Consider the following 17,695-nt stretch of genomic DNA (forward strand, 5'->3'; position numbering starts at 1 on the left):
GACCAAGGAGGAGGTAAATGAAACTTTGAGCCACATTTCTCCCAAGGAGAGAGTGACAAGAGGAGGAAAAGTTGGATAGAGAGGACAGAAAGTTAGACCACTGTCCCTGAGTAGAGGAATATGGAGGATCTCAAGCCCAGGGAAATAGTAGTTTGAAGAGATCAAATGGGGTGGACAAGAAGATACCAGGAGGAGCAAAGGGGATAGGAAATTTCAGTGATATAGGACTATTTTCACAAACCTCAGAGACTTAGGAAACCCAATGGAAGCAGTAAGAGAGAGAGAAAGCAATAGGGAAGCTAGAGAGGTGATTTCTAAAGGGTTACTTTAGTCAAACAATTCACCTGTCTGGACCTCTTTTTTAAAAAGAACGAGTTGAATTAGATGATCCCTTCCATCTTTAACTTACTATCCCCAAATAGATCCTAAAAGTCCTGATTGTATGGGCACATAAAAGCCACAGCCTCACTTGATCAAGGGAAGGAGAGAGTGATATTCACTATTATTAGTGAGCAGACCAGTGGTATCCCAGGATGAATGTTAAGCACCTCTTATGTGGGACATTTTCCCTTTCCAATTCATCTTTAAGGAATTTTGCTTTTTCTAGAGTCCCTCCACTGATAGGCAGCAGGGGGCAATGCAGTCATATCATTAAAAGGGTTAGTCAGAGAGAGCTGTGGTCCACTCTTTTCTTCCAGTTAAAACTTCTCTACCTAAAGCTTTTGAAAGAAGTCAGTTCTCTTCGGGAGCTGTGGTACATGAAGTTTCGAATCCCTACAGACAATGACCTAAGAAGCATCCAGAAGGATCAACAACAGGTAACTTCAAGATTTGCACCTGGACCTGAATCTGTCAATTTTAGTCCATTATGCCAACCATGGATACAAAATAATGTAACTGAATGCATCAAACACAGAACCTAGTTTCTTTCCAATCCAGGTGTTTTCAAATAAAAAATTTTGGAATTCCTAGAGGACTATAAAATTGGGATTATTGAACTCCTGCTAAAATACTCAGGCTGCTCATGTCTTGGCCACTCTCAGGCAGGCAGAGGAGAGAGCCTTGGTTCTAAAAGGTCTCTTCCTATTCAATACATCCATGTCCTCCCAACCCAGGGTTCAGATTTTGGGAATATAGGTCCTTTGTTTCCATAGCAGGTACCTTCACTACTCCTTTCCCCAATGTCCCTATGATTCCTTCCACCCTTACTACACTCTTTTCCCTTCTCTTTTGTGCTGGCCCCCCATCCCACTCCCCATTTGCAGTACTGCATTCACAGGTAATTTAAATAATAATAATAATAATAACAATCTTCATTCTTCATCATCATCATTTAAAGAACACTAAACAACTTACAAAATACTCTTCTCCCAACAACCCTGTGAAGTAGGCATCATTTTGGTAAAGCAAATATCACTATACCAATTTGAAATTGTGGAAATGAGAGAGAATAAAGAAATTGTCCAATGTCACATGGTTGATCCATGTAACTTAAACCTCAGTCTTAAGACTCCAAATAAAAGTGCTCATGGCCCCTTAGTCTCCAGGACTCTCTCACATCCTTTGCCACAATACTGTTCCACCAATCCAGAAACCATGTGGGCTTCCTAGCTGCTGGCCATTAAGGGATGCCCTACCTGATCCAGCTGCTCTTGTCCCTGGTTACTGAAAGCCCTAGGAGCAAGCAGACCTGCTCTGATCTGTTCTCAGACTGCCCAAGCAACTGCAAAAGAGGCAGAAGAAGAGGCCAGGAGAAGACAAGGGCTGGCAAATGAGTATGCTGAGAGCCTGAGACAACAACTGAAGCTACTGCACCAAGACTTAAGAGCCAGGGAATTGCAGTGGGCAGCCTTTGGCTCAGCCCTGAGGGAGGCCCAGAGGCTACTGACAGCAAAAACAGATCCCACATCAGAGAAGAAATCTCAGCCTATACCGGATACTGATAGGTGGGTATTTAAGGTACTTAAAGGTGGGAATTCAGAATGAAAAGGATAGGAAGTTACCAATATTTCAAGGAAAATCAGTTCTAAAACCATGATGGTCTTTGGATAAGAAAATGCCCAGAAACCCAGATAACATGTCCTGAAAGTGGAGCCAGAACAATGTGTTGGGCAAGGGATGTAGCCAGCTGAAGTGAAACACACAATGGGACAATACTTATTAAATAACAGTTTTCTAAGTACTCTCATTTTTAATACAAAAATTGTTTTCCAAAGCACATAAATATTTCTTTTGTTATCTCAAATAGCATGTGTTACTATGAAGATTCAAAGTCTCTGATGAAGAATAAGATACAGGAGGTGCAATTTTTCAAAGCTTTTCTTACCAGTTCTATTTGACATCTATACCTAGACACCCAAGAATGCTAAGATTAATTAAGTCCTTTTGCTACTCTAAGTTTCATTCCCCCTCCAGAATGTGGAATTAATGTCTCTTGAACCAGCAGAGAAATTAATTAGAAAATCTCTCTAAAATGCTAATCTCTGAACCCAAGCAAGGCAGACAAACCTAACATCTCAGAACTAAACAGGTGGAGCACATTCCTCCCCATTAACCAGCCACTAAAATAACAAGAAATTGAACCCTGCCCCATGGTTGCAGGAAATCTCCCCAAGTGGATGCAGCAATAGGCCGTCTGTCCCAGGTTCTTCTGAGTGAAGGTCAACGACTAAAAGCCTGGGGGATCCTGGGGAGTGGCACAGGAGCCAAGCTGCTTCAACCAGGTAAGGCCCGTCACAATTTGGGACTCAGAGAGTGCCCCATCCTCCTCCCCTTCACACATATAATTGTCTGCCTTTTATTCCCAAAAGCATTAGATCTATAAAAGTGTGGTCTGAAAAGACAATCCTAAGCAACTTTCTATAAACTGACAAGGAAATCCCTCCCAAGAAAATTACAGGTCCTTCACAATATTACCACAAAAAGAAGAAGAGCAGGTGGAAAAGTAAAAGCACAAGATGTTCGAAGGCCTTTCTCCTTCAAGATTCCATGTAAACAAAGATTAAATAAGGGAGAAGTTCTGGCTGGAAAAATAGGGAAAGTAAAAATTGAAAGATGAAAGAGATGGCAAAGAAAATGAGGAAATATTAAATTGTAGCAAGGATTTAAGTGAAATGTAACAAAATTTACCCAAAGCAAGATACAAATGAATAAGAAATCCCATTATATTGTTTTCTCTGGACTCTAAAGAAAGAAGACACTGTTCCTTGAGACTTTCTGCCTGGATCAGTGAGCTCTCTGTAGCCTATGGGATTTGAAAGTCTACTCCAGTATTTCCCATTTCCACTGTGGAGCTTCTGACCTCTGTCAACAGATTTCTGTTCTCAGGAAGCTCCACAGTCTTTCAGTGCAGGATTTGAAGGTCTTGTTAGATCCATTTAATTGCTAACAAATAAACTCCATCTTGGTCCAGTTGTTATAGTGTGACACAGGCAACCTCTTTTCTCTGCAATATCAGAAGATAGCTCAGGGATTCTGGATATCACCTGCATGAAGCCCATCACCGGGCTCCTGGTACCCGGCCCCAACTGTGCTATGCTCCCAACTAATGGATATCCTGGGCCCATTCCTCCTGGCTACTTCATCCACCCAGGCACAGAAAGGTTGCTTCCAGAAGCAGGAAATTTAGGCTATGACCTGCTGAATGCTACCCTGGTTCCCACCACAGATGTAACTGCAGGTAAACCAAAGGCATTAGAGGTGACTCTTTTTAGATCTTGCCACAGATCTGAGCTAGAAAGTCCATTAAAGGACATTCATATCCCCAAATCATGATCAGGAACTACAAAGGGCCCAACCATGCAGCCCCAGATATTTCTATTGAGATTAATTCTGTAATAGTATTTTCTTGGACAGATTACTTCTTTTATAAGGTTTTGGTCTTAAAATATGCTATAATGGGAATGAAGCACAGAATTATACCATACAATTAACCATAGTATAGAATAAAGAACCACATTCTTTGCATTCCAATAGTATTCCTATTCAATACAGTGGGAATACCCATGGATCAGAGTAATAGAGAGCAATCTGGGTTGGGAAAGGGAAAAGAATACCTAGTCTTCTCTGTCCATCTACATTGCAGTAGTAGGAAAGCGATCCCAGCTGTTTTTGTCTGCTTGTCTAGGTGGTGTTCGAACAACGAAAAGCCCTATCCTTTCCTATATTTCCTATCCTATCTGTCCTACTACCAGCACCCCTGTGATCACATGTCTGCCAGCCCTTCAGTCAAGCAGGACATCTCAACTAGGGGGGCTTATGACAGATCCTGAAACTGGGCTGGAGGTACCTGTTTTGGCTGTGACTGTTCACCCTGAAACTGGAAAATGGCTTGCTATTGGAGGAACATATTGCAACCCTCTTACAAAGACCCTGGCACCCATAGAAATGGGAGGTCCCATGGAAGATCCAATCACAGGAAGCATCTCTCCAATTCTAGGAGTTGGGTTGGATGAAAACACAGGTTACCAATTCTACTCCAATCCCACCACTCTCTTTCCCTACATCCTATACCTGATGTCCCATGATTTCCCATGTCCTAGTCCTTGTCTAATCCTAATTTCATGTTCTCCCTACTATGACCTCTACTTTAGAATTTACCTGCATCACACCTTTTAAGTTCTGTCTATTGCATCTCCCTTACCAATTTCCCAAATCAGTACTTTTTAGGAAAAGAAAAAGAATAGTAAAAGGGAAAGGGTTAAAATGGTTTCTTGAGAAAGTTTATTCTTCATCATTATTGATAAAAAATGCACCCTTCTCCTCACATTTTTCTTTGCTTTTCCAATCTTGCTTCCATTGCCCTTGTCCCATTGGGGCCATCTATCTATCTTTCTCCTTCCATTTTTAGCAACGCTTCCATTTTCTGTGTCTTATTTCTCCCCTTCTTCTATCAACCTCATACTTCCCTACTCACATCTCTCCTCCCTCTGTCTATCTCTTTTGGGCTACCTTATTGTGCATCTTCCATTTCTACCTCTCAGTTTTTTACTTCCAGGTGAGGTACTTCTACTGGGAGGCCTGAAAGATACCTCAGGAAGCCTCCTGTTGCCTGGGGACTGTTTTGTGGAGCCACTGAGTGGGAAGTCAGCCTGGCTTCGAGGGGCTTGTCTACAGGAGGGTCGGATAGTACCCCATGCAGGAGGTCCTCAGGCCTTATTGGATGCCAATGTGTTGGCTGCTCAGATGCACATGATGGAAGTGTTACAGCAAATTCGGGAGAACCCAGGATTCAGGGAGCATGGAAAGATGGAAGTTGCAGCCAGGGACCTGAGGCAGTCTCTCTCCTTAAGTCTGTACCATCTTTTGCACCAAGTTCAAAGACTGGAAAGACAGCTCAACGCAGCATCTGGTATCAAAGTCACTGGTGGCAAGATGGGTATGTAGCTAATTATAATATGAGGTATCATAGCTCAGGTAACCCCAGGTCCAAAATGCTATTTTTTTGTTCAATTCCCGAGCTTGAGGCTAAGCTGGGCATATTAGCCACACTCATAGTAGATTCAGCAGACATATGAGCAAAAAATAAATGAAATTTTTCCTAAATACATTTTATGGAATGGAAAAAATTCCATCCTCTCCCCCTCAAATCCCAGTCACCAGACCCTATCTTTCAGAGGACCCATGTTACCTGACAAGTGGGAAATAGGATTCTGCATTCTTATAACTCCATCAAAATAAACGAATTTTATTTTTATGTAACATAGTACTCCCCATATTCATTTCCCAGCTTCTCTTCCAAAGTAGGTGTTCCCTGTCCTATGAATATTTGGCTTCTATCTCAGTCAGTAAAACCTCTCATCTTTCTTATTCACTTACTCATTCCCTTGAAAATTTTTTATATTTGTATGGCACCTTGTACTTTTCTAAGTGGTTTTTCATATGATCTCTCATTTGATCTTCAAGGCATCCCTGTGAGGTAGGTAAGATTGGCATTCTTATTCTCATTGTACAAATGGAGAGTTGAGGCACAGAGAAATCAAACAAATTCTCCCAGGTCCCATTGCACAGTGAGTTAATAGCACAGCCAGGACTAAAACTTGGTCTCCTGGGTCCTTTTCAATTTTTAATTCCTAGAACAGGCTTCTAATTTCCATCCATTGAACCAAACCTGCTTGCTTGTATGAAATTCAGTTCTTCTCTGTGTCTATATGGTACAAAAATATTACCATCAGCTTCCAAAGTAATATATTAATGTTAACCCATGCTTTTCATCTGACTTCTCCAGAGAGGTTCAAAACACCGGAATAGGAAGTTAGTCTTTCTTTTTGAACCCAAAGTTGAACCCAAATAGCAAACAGTGAATATTTCCTAGGATACCTCTCTTGTTAAAGAAATGATCCTTTGAGCCTAAAGGGGAGTATACACTTTAACCCTACTACTTTCTGATACTTTCTGTGTTAGGGATGATCCAGTATCCTGGAACAGAAGTGTGGATGCCAGCTGTGTTTGGGATGAAAATCCCAGACCCTGCTGGTTCAGGGCTGTTGGTACCCATTCTGGGCATGAAGCGCAACTGGGACTCTGGTCAATTTATTCCACTGGCGGGCACCATGGAGGATGCTGATGGCAAAGGTAGTGAGAATTATGATTCTGATATTGCCTGAACAAATATAAAGCATTCCAAAAACCCATTTAAGGTCAATCTCTTATCAAATAAGGATTGATCTTTTTTTTTTTTTGGAAAAGGAACCCAAGTGGTAAAGGGTCTCAGTCTCACCAGAACCTATAACTACTACAGAAGTCACTTAAATCTGGCTCAGAACTCACAGTAGCAGATGGGATATTAGAGTCGAAACAGTCTCAAGTGCTTCAGATTCTTCCTCATTTTCTAGATTCTCTCCCATTTAACTGTGGTCACTAAAGCTGGGGGGGGGGGGGTGCCCACAGGTCTTATTCCAATTTCTATTGGCTCCCGAACCATCGACCCCATGACAGGAAAACCTGGTCCAGTCATTGGTGCCCAGATTGACCCCAGTATTGGAGTGGTGGTGCCTATAGTCCAAGTACTAGGGGTCCTGCCTCGAGGAGTAGAAGATTCCAACCTGGTAAGTGAAGATTGTTGAGAAGTGGGGGGAGGGAAAGAATTCTTAAATCAAAATGCTACAGAGAAGAGATTTCACTATCCTCTAATCCTGGTAGCAGACCTAGAAATAGAAAAGGATGATATGTAACAATCCTGCTCTCCCCAAACTGCTTCTATATAACTTAATATCCTGTCCTGTGGCATAATATACAACTCCACACCCTATCCTGGTGACACTAGTGTCTCTGTGAGGGGAAAGAGAATAAAGATCTTTAATGTTATTTTTCTGTACCAACTGTTTCATCAACCTGGGACAAAGATGGATACTGGTGGGTGGAAAAAGGCATGGGGGGGAAAAGTTAGCATCTTCATCTGCTTTGGGGATCCTTGGCCTAGATGGAGAATTCACACATGGCAGAGAACTTGAGAATAGCCTAACACAAAGGAGGCCTGAGTATACCATATTTTCCAGACTGTCTTACTGGAAAAGGAGCTGGGAGCCCGAGAGCTCTACTGGTGCCACCAGCAGGAGGATGAGGATCGACTTATGGAAGATCTACAGGCTCTTAGCCAGGAGTTCCTTGAGACTCACAACTGGGATACACTCTTGGAAGTGAGACAATATTGTTCCTATTCCTCTCACCTGACCCTAAACCCTTGAAGTTGCAAGCATTATTTTAATGTTTGTTTCTGGAGCCTTTCTCCAAGAACATCAACAGGGACACCAAAAAATGTAGAAATAAGTCCCAAGAATTCCATCACTTGGGGCAGCTAGGTGGCGCAGTGGATAAAGCACCGGCCTTGGAGTCAGGAGTACCTGGGTTCAAATCTGCTCTCAGACACTTAATAATTACCTAGCTGTGTGGCCTTGGGCAAGCCACTTAACCCCATTTGCCTTGCAAAAGCAAAAATAATAATAATAATAATAAAGAATTCCATCACTCTGATTTTTCAAAATTACACAATTTAAAGGATAGAGACTAGATGTTGTAATGCATTCTCATGGAGGTATTGCCTTCTGACCATTTGCTTCTTTATTGCTATACCTAGTTGCTGCCTCAAGATAGATTGAGGGTAGTTGAACAAACTTGCTGTGACATGGAGTTCAGTTCACTTCAGGAAGCCCAGAGGAGAGCCAGAGTCCTAATGCCCTACTCCCTGAAGCTTGTGCTACTCTCACAAGGTGGGAAGAAAAAACCTGGACATCTCACTCAAATAAGTATTCCCCAAATCCCAGGATGGCAATCAGAGCTCTCCCATAACTGTACAGGCAGATGCTTCATCTTGTTTGGGGAATGCAACACCATTCCCTTCTAAGATTTGGCAAAAGATCTAGAAATTTATTCTGGCAGTGACTTAGGGTAGCATGAGGCCATCATCCATATCCCCAGCCTTCATCCTGAACAACCGCTTTATTTTCCTCTCTTCTTTGTCCTCCCCAGCAGACAGAAAAGAATGGGAACAGGAGGCACAAGTGACTCTGGGAGTGAGAAAGGTCCTTCAGGGACTGGAACAAGCAATGGAGAAACTCAGGCAGGAAGGTTGTCAACTGCATGGTCAAGAGAAGGAAATGTGGAGGCAGAGCAAATATCAGAGCAAACAGGGCTGGCATAGAACTATAAAGGTAAGGCTTTAGAATAATTGAAGTGGGAGGGCAATGCTCACACAATTATGTATCTCAGCACTAGAAGGGAATTCAGAGATCATTTAAACCAAATTAAATTATAACTGGAAAATGTTTAACAAAATAAATAAAAATACTATAAAACATAATGCTACTTCGTGGTTTTCTAAGTCAATATGGTGTTTGAGTTTGATATAAATGATCTGGTTCAATTACCTACTTGAACATTAATTTCTCCAAGGCAACTTGCTTTTGTTTGTTTGTTTTTTGCAAAGCAATGGGATTAAGTGACTTGCCTAAGGTCACACAGCTAGCTAATTATTAAGTATCTGAGGCCATATTTGAACTCAGATCCTCTTGACTCCAAGGCAGTGCTCTATCCACCTCACCACCTAGCTGCCCCACCTCCAAGGCATCTTAAAAAGGACTAGTGCTTCAACTATACAAATGATGAGAACCTAGGTTCAATTCCGGACTGGATAGTTTGACTGGTATCCCACTTTCTTCCTAAGTACCCTTTTAGATTTATTTTTCTGGAGTAGGATTTAGTCTATATGTATGGGTGACATATGATAGAAGAGCAATTTTAATTAAGCCATTGGTTAAGATTTCTCTATCCTAGGTTATTCTGCAACTCTCTGGTGAGTTCCAGGCACTAGTTCGGGAAATACAAGGTTCCTTGGATGGGGCCATTAGTCAGCTACAGTACATAAGGGACCTGAACCGCCTCCAGCTCTTACAAATCCAGGTACCTTTTTTATGAGGGATGGGTGGATTATCCAATTTGGGGGGAATAGGAAGAGAGGGGAAATCATGGGTATATTTAATTGGTGAAGAACAAGAGATATATACCACTGAACCTTGTGTAGCAAACGGGACTTTATACTGGCCCAGCTGTCTGTGGTCTGAATGCCACAGTGGGTATTGCAGATTCTCATCTCCAGGAACCCTGTATGTTTGGAGAATTACCCAGGAGGCAGATTCTATGGGGAAGATGCTGTTTCCCTCAGGGATGAGGCTGTTGCCTGTCCTTTATTGGCCCCATTATTGAAGACCTTCACACAAATGCTGAAAGGAGCCCAAAGTCATTGCCAAGACTTCAAGGATGAGGAACAAAAATCAGGTGAGGGCTAATTACTGCTCAAACTTGTTCTCTTCTAACTTTCTCCACCTGCTCATGCCTTTAGGTTGTTTTTTTTTTTTTTTTTTGCAAGGCAATGGGGTTAAGTGGCTTGCCCAAGGCCACACAGCTAGGTAATTATTAAGTGTCTGAGGCCGCATTTGAACTCAGGTACTAACTCCAGGACCGGTGCTCTATCCACTGTGCCACCTAGCCACCCCTGCTTATGCCTTTAACAGACAAATTTGGCCACTATCAGGATGAAAGAATACCAAGAGCTTTGTACCAGATCCTGTTATTGAAAGCAAAATTTTCCAGTAGAATCTTGGACTGGGGTAATTTGGGAGAGCATGAAGCAAGAAGATATCCTACAACTAACAGACTACAATTCAATCCAACAAGTATTTTTGTGCCAACTATGATCAAGACACTTTCCATGCAAATCTATATACCCAGCCCCAGTCTGTTCCCTACACATCAGTTCCTCATTACCAATTGCCTATTAGACACTGCAAATTGGATATTACAGTGACAACTCACAAACACAGTATGTCCAAAACTTATCTTTCCCAATCAAACTCTCCCCCTTCCAATTAACCTATTACTGTTGAAGGCACCATCATCCTTCCTGTAGATCAGGTTTGTAACTTGGATCGTATCTTCTCATCTCCATGTCTCCTCATCTCCTTCAATTACATAGTCTATCATCTCTCAAGTTTTACTCTTTCTACCTCTGTGAAATCTCTTCCTTCTGACCCTTTCTCTACTCTTAGCTACCACCCTATTTCAGCCTCTGAGAAGGGATTGTTTCCTTCTTCATATTTGGTTTTAAGCGCATGGTAGGCACTTGAATGCTCTTTGATTTAACAACAATACAAAGACAAAAACAAAATAGCCTCTAGGAGCTTATATTCTATTAGGAGATTGCAAAAACATGTACACAGAAGTAAACAAGAAGTATTTGGTAAAGTGATAAGAAAGAGATCAACAACTGGAGAGATCTGGGAACGTTTAAAGAGGAGGTGGCACCTAAGCTGAGCTTGTCCAGATTATTGCAAAAGTTTCCTAATTGGTCTTCCTGCCTCTCTAGTCTATCCATACCCTGTCCATTTTCCATACTACTACTAAATTGATTTTCCTTAAGCAAAGATATGACATTCCCCTACTCAATGAACTCCAGTGACTTCATTTTGCCTCTAGGATAAAATATACCCCTCTTTTTAGATTTTAAAGTCACTCAGAACCTGGTGCCAATTTATCTAGCCTCATGAGACTCCAACTATACTCTGTAATACAACCAAACCAGTCTTTTCTCTATTCCTCACACAAGACTCTACAGCTCTCATTTCCATGCCTTTTCACTGGCTAGAATCCATGTTTGGAATGTACCGCCCCCCCCCATTTCTCACTTATACCTTATAGAATCCCTCTTTTCCTTCAAAACCTAAGTTAAGAAACCACCTTCTACATGAACCTTCCTGATCCCAGTTGCTCATGTCCTCCCTCCCTTCTACTTTAGACTTAATTACATTGTATGTATTTGCATGTATTCTCTTTAAATTTCTGTTTATACTTCTATATATATACTTGTCTCTCCCCCATTAGAATGTCAACTCTGGGGGCAGCTGGGTATCCAGTACATAGACCACCAGCTCTAGAGTCAGGAGGACCTGAGTTCAAATCCAACCTCAGACAATAATTGCCTGTGTGACCTTGGGCAAGTCACTTAACCCTATAGCCTTGTTAAAAAAACAAACAATCCCTCTGAGAAGGGATTGTTTCCTTCTTCATATTTGGTTTTAAGCACATGGTAGGCACTTGAATGCTCTTTGATTTAACAACAATACAAAGACAAAAACAAAATAGCCTCTAGGAGCTTATATTCTATTAGGAGATTGCAAAAACATGTACACAGAAGTAAACAAGAAGTATTTGGTAAAGTGATAAGAAAGAGATTAACAACTGGAGAGATCTGGGAACGTTTAAAGAGGAGGTGGCACCTAAGCTGAGTCTTCTAGGAAAGGGCCCTGAAAAGAAGAGAGAAGGGGGATGTGCATTCTGGGAATGGAAAACAGGCTCTGCAAATTCAAGCTAAATTCAGGGAATATCTAGTGGTCCAGTTTGACTATAACATAGAAAGTTAGAGTCAATGTCCATGAAGTGGAGTAAAATTAACTAAAATGGAAAGATATATTAGAGCTAGATTGTGGATGGCTAAAATATCAGATCATGGAGTCTGTATTTCATCCTAGAGAGGTAATAGGGCTCTGCTGAAGTTTTGGAGTTTTGTTTTAAGTTAAGGAGTGACATGACCTGACTTGTGCCTTAGAAGATTATTCTGATAACTGTGGAAGATGGCTTAGAGAGACAACAGCAAGCAAGAATGTAAATTAGATTACTGTAGTATAGGTGAAAGGTATTAAGAATCTTACAATTTGAGTAGAGAAAAAGCACGTGTGAGTAAAGTAAAAGATTTAAGAAATTTTATACAGCTGGAATCAAGACAACAAACAGAAATCTGTCTTCTGACTCCAGACAGTCTGAGAAAGTTGCTCAGCAAAATACTTCTTCCCTTTTGTGCTGATGGAAACAAAGTCCAGTGCCTCTGAACTCTGCCAAAGACCTTTGACAGCAGGCTTCAAGCTTACCAAGTGGGAGCTGAACTGATAGACAGTTGCACCCCAAAACCAGGAAACTCCCCTCCCCACAAGAGCACCTCTTCTTTATAAATCTTATATGCTTGTTCACATTAAACCTAACTAGATAAAGGGCAAAAACCTAGATGCAAGTAGAAATGAAGCTGTAGAAAATTAAAGTCTGTTGTCTGATGCTCTTGAATTATTATAATTTAGGGATTTCACTCTGGACCTATGGGAAGGGCTAAGGCTTAGTACTAAGTATAGTTGTTCAGTTGTTTTTAGTGATATCCTACTCTTTGGGTCCCCATTTAGGGTTTTTTTAACAAAGATAATAAAATGGTTTGCCATTTTTTTTCTCAGCTCATTTTACAGATGAGGAAACTGAGACAAACAGGGCTCAGTAACTAGTCTGGGATCACAGACATAATAAGTGTCTAAGACCACATTTGAACTCAGATCTTCCTGACTCTAGGCCTGGTATTCTATCCATTAACAACTACAGTGCCTTATCTCTGTTCTATTATAGACATTCAACAAATGTTTGCTGATTTGACTAATGCATATGTGATGCTTCATGATGGCAAACCTGACAGTAGTGCTCTTATTTTCTTTAATAATTATTTGAACCAGAAGGGTCAGTGAGCATTCCCCAAGCCTGTTTCTCACTCTATTCCCCATGAATGTTTCTCATTGCAGACTTCAGAAGTATTTTCCAGAGGCACCTCTACCCTCAGGCAAGTCAGAGAAGTGAGCTGGTTCCAATGAATCCATCAGACCTTTCTGCAAGGGAGTTTGTGATTTACCAACATGGTCTCTCCATGCTGCAGTTCCTCACACCTCAAATCAAAGTAAGCTTTAACACATTGGAATCTCACCTAAGTGATGATCTCCCAGCAGTCAAAGCAAACCAAACTGTCAGAAAGAAGGTGACAGAGAATGGAAGAGGAATAGCACTATATGAACTTCCAAACCCTCAGTTGCAAAGTAATATCACCAGCTCTGAATTTAATCTTTCTAATGAGAAAATTGGCAAATTGGTTGCCTCAACTTTGCAGAAGATCTTTTAAATGCTCTTAATTTTATTGGCTTTGCTTGCCCAGGAGCAATTTGAATTGATGTATCAATGCACTTAACTCAAATTAATCTAGTTGACATTGCACAGCTGAGTTGAACAAGGAATTTTTCCAGTGCAATTCAACCTATTTTTCAGCATCTACTATGTGCTAAGCATTATTGAGACAAAGATGGGAAATTATGAAGTAACTACTCTCAAGAAGCTCACAGTCTATTAAGAGAGATCAAGCATATAAGTAAATAGGTATTTTATAATGTAAAATGTAATATTGGCAAAAGTATTTTAAGAATATTTGAAGAAGGTGAGTTACAGATAGTGAGCTGAACCTCGAAAACAGAGAATTCCAATTGAAGGAAATGTGGAGAGAGTACATTCAAAGCATAAGGAACAGCTTAAGGGAAAATATGGAGGCAGAAGAGTTAGGTATGATTTAGTTGTCCAGTTTAACCATACAAGAAAGTAATAGGTAGGCTGGAAAAGGAAGTTGGAGCCAGACTAGGATATGTATGTATATAGATAGATAGACAGACAGACACATATAACATAAATATAATATACATAAATACTTTTTTTTCCAAGTGCTATAGTAAGGTATTTGTATTTTATCTAATAATGATAATAATTCAGTGGATAAAGTGATGGTCTTGGAGTCAGAAAAAACTGATTTAAGATCTACTACCTGTGTGTCCATGAGCAATTCAATTCATCTTTCAGTGTCCAAAGGAACTCTTTTACTACAAATCACTAATGAAACGATAGTTCTTAATTAAAAAAGAAAAATAATGAAGATCACTTTTAAAAAAAAACAACTTAAAAGTTTACAAAGAGCATTCCTCACAATTGATATAAGGAGCACAAAGAACTTTACATTTTTACATCATTTACATTTACATCATTTTACTTCCAAAGAAACTAAGGCTTGGAGAGATAAGTGACTTGTAAATGATCACACAACTAGTAAAGAAGGAATCAAAACCAGACTTTTTGATGCTAACTCTGGTAGGTTTATTCACTATACTATCCTATACTACTTCTTATAACTGAAACGATTTGAATGGTCATTAGAATGGTCAAGCGGGGCGGCTAGGTGGCATAGTGGATAAAGCACCGGCCTTGGAGTCTGGAGTACCTGGGTTCAAATCCAGTCTCAGACACTTAATAATTACCTAGCTGTGTGGCCTTGGGCAAACCACTTAACCCCATTTGCCTTGCAAAAAAAAAAAAAAGAATGGTCAAGCCAAGTCTGTACATTAGGAAGATTATCTTGGCAACTGTATAAATTCCTATAAGAACAATGATTTGTTTTCCTTTCAGGCTCCAGAAATCACCCTACACATAACTTCCAGCCTCCCAGCTATCCATGCCCCAGGCAATGCTTTCCACAATTCTTTCTTCTATCAGGTATTCCAACTTCATTTCCAGCCAAGATTTTCAGAATTCTAGGATCTAGTAAAGAAATAACCAAGCAAGAAACTTAGATGAATAGGTGTGTATGTACAAACATACATATATGTGCCTATAAATGTATACATATGTGTGTATATGTATACATATATAGATTGTTTAAAATATTTCTTTCTCAGTCCCTAAAAGAAATTCTTTAGCTAAAGAATAAAAAAATGCCCCTGAGTAAGAGCTTTCCTGAGTCAGTGAGATGAATATATCCTGGCTTGTGCCCAGAAATTCAGAAATGGCCATAAGCCCATCTGTCCTTTTCAAACCTAGTGACTCTAAAATGGTATTTCCTTTAAGTCATGTGATCCACCCTCAGGAAATCCTGGCCTCCAGAGTACCTCTCTATAGAGAATGATTTGCAACCGTTTCTCTTCTCCACAATTCTTAGGCTAAGTGAGGGAGTGCCTGTCTGGCAGTTCCAGGCATACAAATGGGAAACTAGGAGCAAAAAACAAAAAAAAAATGATTTTGACTGGATAACGTAAGGGAAAATGGCTTTTGGATAAATATTAAAGGATTAGTACATGATTTAAGAAAACAAGACAACAACAAAACAAAAACCAGAGTTTTAAGAAAAATAGGAATAGAGTAGGTACCACTCACTAAAGGAGTAGTAACTGACTTAAGATTTAATACAATAAAGGTTTACTAGTTTATGTGCTGTAATTTTTCCCATAGTTAGCTATTAAAAAAGTAGAGGAAAGACAGAAAAATTAGGAAAGAGTAAAAGTTTCTCCACAGAGATGAAACAGTAAGAAATTTTCTTCAATTCAACTAAATTTAACACATTTTTAAAATTTTATTTTTTATTTTTCCAGTTACATATAAAGGTAGTTTTCAACGTTCATTTTTTTTGCAAGATTTTGAATTCTACATTTTGCTACTTTCCTCCCTTCCCTCCCCCTTTCTCCATGACAGGCATATAATCTAATATAGGTTATATATGTACAATCATGATTAAAATATTTTCATATTAGTTATGTTGTAAAAGGAGAATCAGAACAAAAGTGGGGGGAAACATGAGAAAGAAAAAAAACAAATTTTGAAAAGTGAAAATATTATGTTTTGTCCTATATTCAGACTCCATAGTTTTTCCTCTGGATATGGGTGGCATTTTCCATCATAAGTCTTTTAGAATTGTTTTTGATCATTGAACTGATAGAGGAGCTGTCTGTCAACATATATTTATTAATCCATTAATTCAAGGAACTTTGGGAGATTCTGGGAATGTAAAAACAACAAAATCTCTGGCCTCAAGAAGCTTATATTCTATAGGGAATATATAAAATGTATACAAAAAAAGGAAAATTGGAAGGGAGAACACACTGTGAAGGGAAGTTAGCAGATGGTGTAAGACTTCACAGAGGAAATTCTACTTAAATGAGCTTTGATGCAGAGGAAGCACATTCTAGGCATGAGGTAAGGCTTATATGAATGTAAAGAGATGAGAGACCACATATCCAGTTCAAAGAGTAAGATGGCAGTAGTCTAGAATAGTCATAATTTGGAGTTTCCAGAATGTTGAATCTTTGCATTCTTTCTCAGGTTGAATATTTCAAGTCATTCCTCCAACCTTGGCTCCAGTATTTCCATAAAAAGAATATAAATAATGAGTACTCCCTTCTTGCAGTTCTGCTAGAACAGGGTCAGGAGTTGGGGATACAACATTAATACAGATAAATCAATATAGGATAATCTGAGAACACACACTAACTAATGGATCAGATAAGGCTTCTCATTGGAGGTAGCACCTGAGAGGAGCCTTGAAAGGAAGCTAGAAATTCAGAAATGAAGGAATAATGAATTACATGTTTTCAGGGCAGCCTATGCAAAGAGATGGAGTGGGAAATGGAATACTGACTTAAGGGAACAGCTAGTTAGTAGGTCAGTCTGACTGGAATATAGAGTAAAAATGGTAGAAAATGTGAAAAAATCTAGAGACCAATTGAAGGCAGTCTATGACAGACTTTAAATATCAAGCTGAAAAATTTGTTATTTTATTCTAGAGGCAATAGAGAAGCTGAAGTTTCTTTAACAAGGAAGTGACATAGACCTGAACAGTTGTCCAGTTGTTTGGAGGGTGGATTGATGAAGGGAGAGTAAGCATACAGAAAGTCCAAGTGGGAGGTTATTAAAATAGGATAAAGGAGTGGTGATTAAGTTCCCAAATAACAGTAGTGGTAGTGTGTGAAGGAAAGGAAATAGAATGAGAAAAAAAGTTAGAGTTTAATTATTCATAAAGGTATTCCAAAAATTCTGAAAGTTTGTGATTGTATGAATAATTTTTGTCATTTACAAAGCTAGAAAGACTGTATGTCATGTTCACATCTCTTTGGGGGGGTATTTTCTCAATATAGAAGGATCAGAATAAACTGTTCATCTTGAGAGAGTGTTTAGCATCTGTGGGAAGCTTCAGTCTGCTCCTGATTCACTGTCTAGCCCACATCACTGCTGCTGACCTCTACCAGGATTCTGACCTCTACCAGGATTCCAGTCCTGTTTTTCTAAAGCTGTTTTATGAGGTAATATGGTTCTGTTTATAAAAGAATGTCTCTAACAATAAGACATTCAGTTCTATAGAGGTAGTGGCCCAATGTAATTGACTTGAGACATCAGTGCTTTTCAATTTTGAAGCCTTTTCTTGTAAGTAGAGAATTAAATATTTAAGTGTCTATTATGATGAAATCACTATGAAGTATACAATATAAGACTGAATGCCTTTTCTCAAAGAACTAAAATCTGAAGGGAGAAGGCAAAC

The 17,695-nt window shown here is 39.6% G+C and overlaps 1 protein-coding gene and 1 long non-coding RNA gene across 5 annotated transcripts in view; one reads left to right on the forward strand and one right to left on the reverse strand.

Annotated features, from left to right (window-relative positions):
* Positions 1 to 17,695, reverse strand: part of BTG4 (BTG anti-proliferation factor 4) — a 117,154-nt gene that overhangs the window by 47,590 nt on the left and 51,869 nt on the right. The window lies entirely within an intron of this gene.
* Positions 7,531 to 8,671, forward strand: LOC141488383 (uncharacterized). Its single transcript, XR_012468665.1, has 3 exons — positions 7,531 to 7,637; positions 8,075 to 8,207; positions 8,470 to 8,671. It is a non-coding gene; the product is annotated as an uncharacterized LOC141488383 (long non-coding RNA).

The sequence above is a fragment of the Macrotis lagotis genome, chromosome 1 (genome assembly GCF_037893015.1).
Source record: "Macrotis lagotis isolate mMagLag1 chromosome 1, bilby.v1.9.chrom.fasta, whole genome shotgun sequence".
Taxonomy (NCBI): Eukaryota; Metazoa; Chordata; class Mammalia; order Peramelemorphia; family Peramelidae; genus Macrotis; species Macrotis lagotis.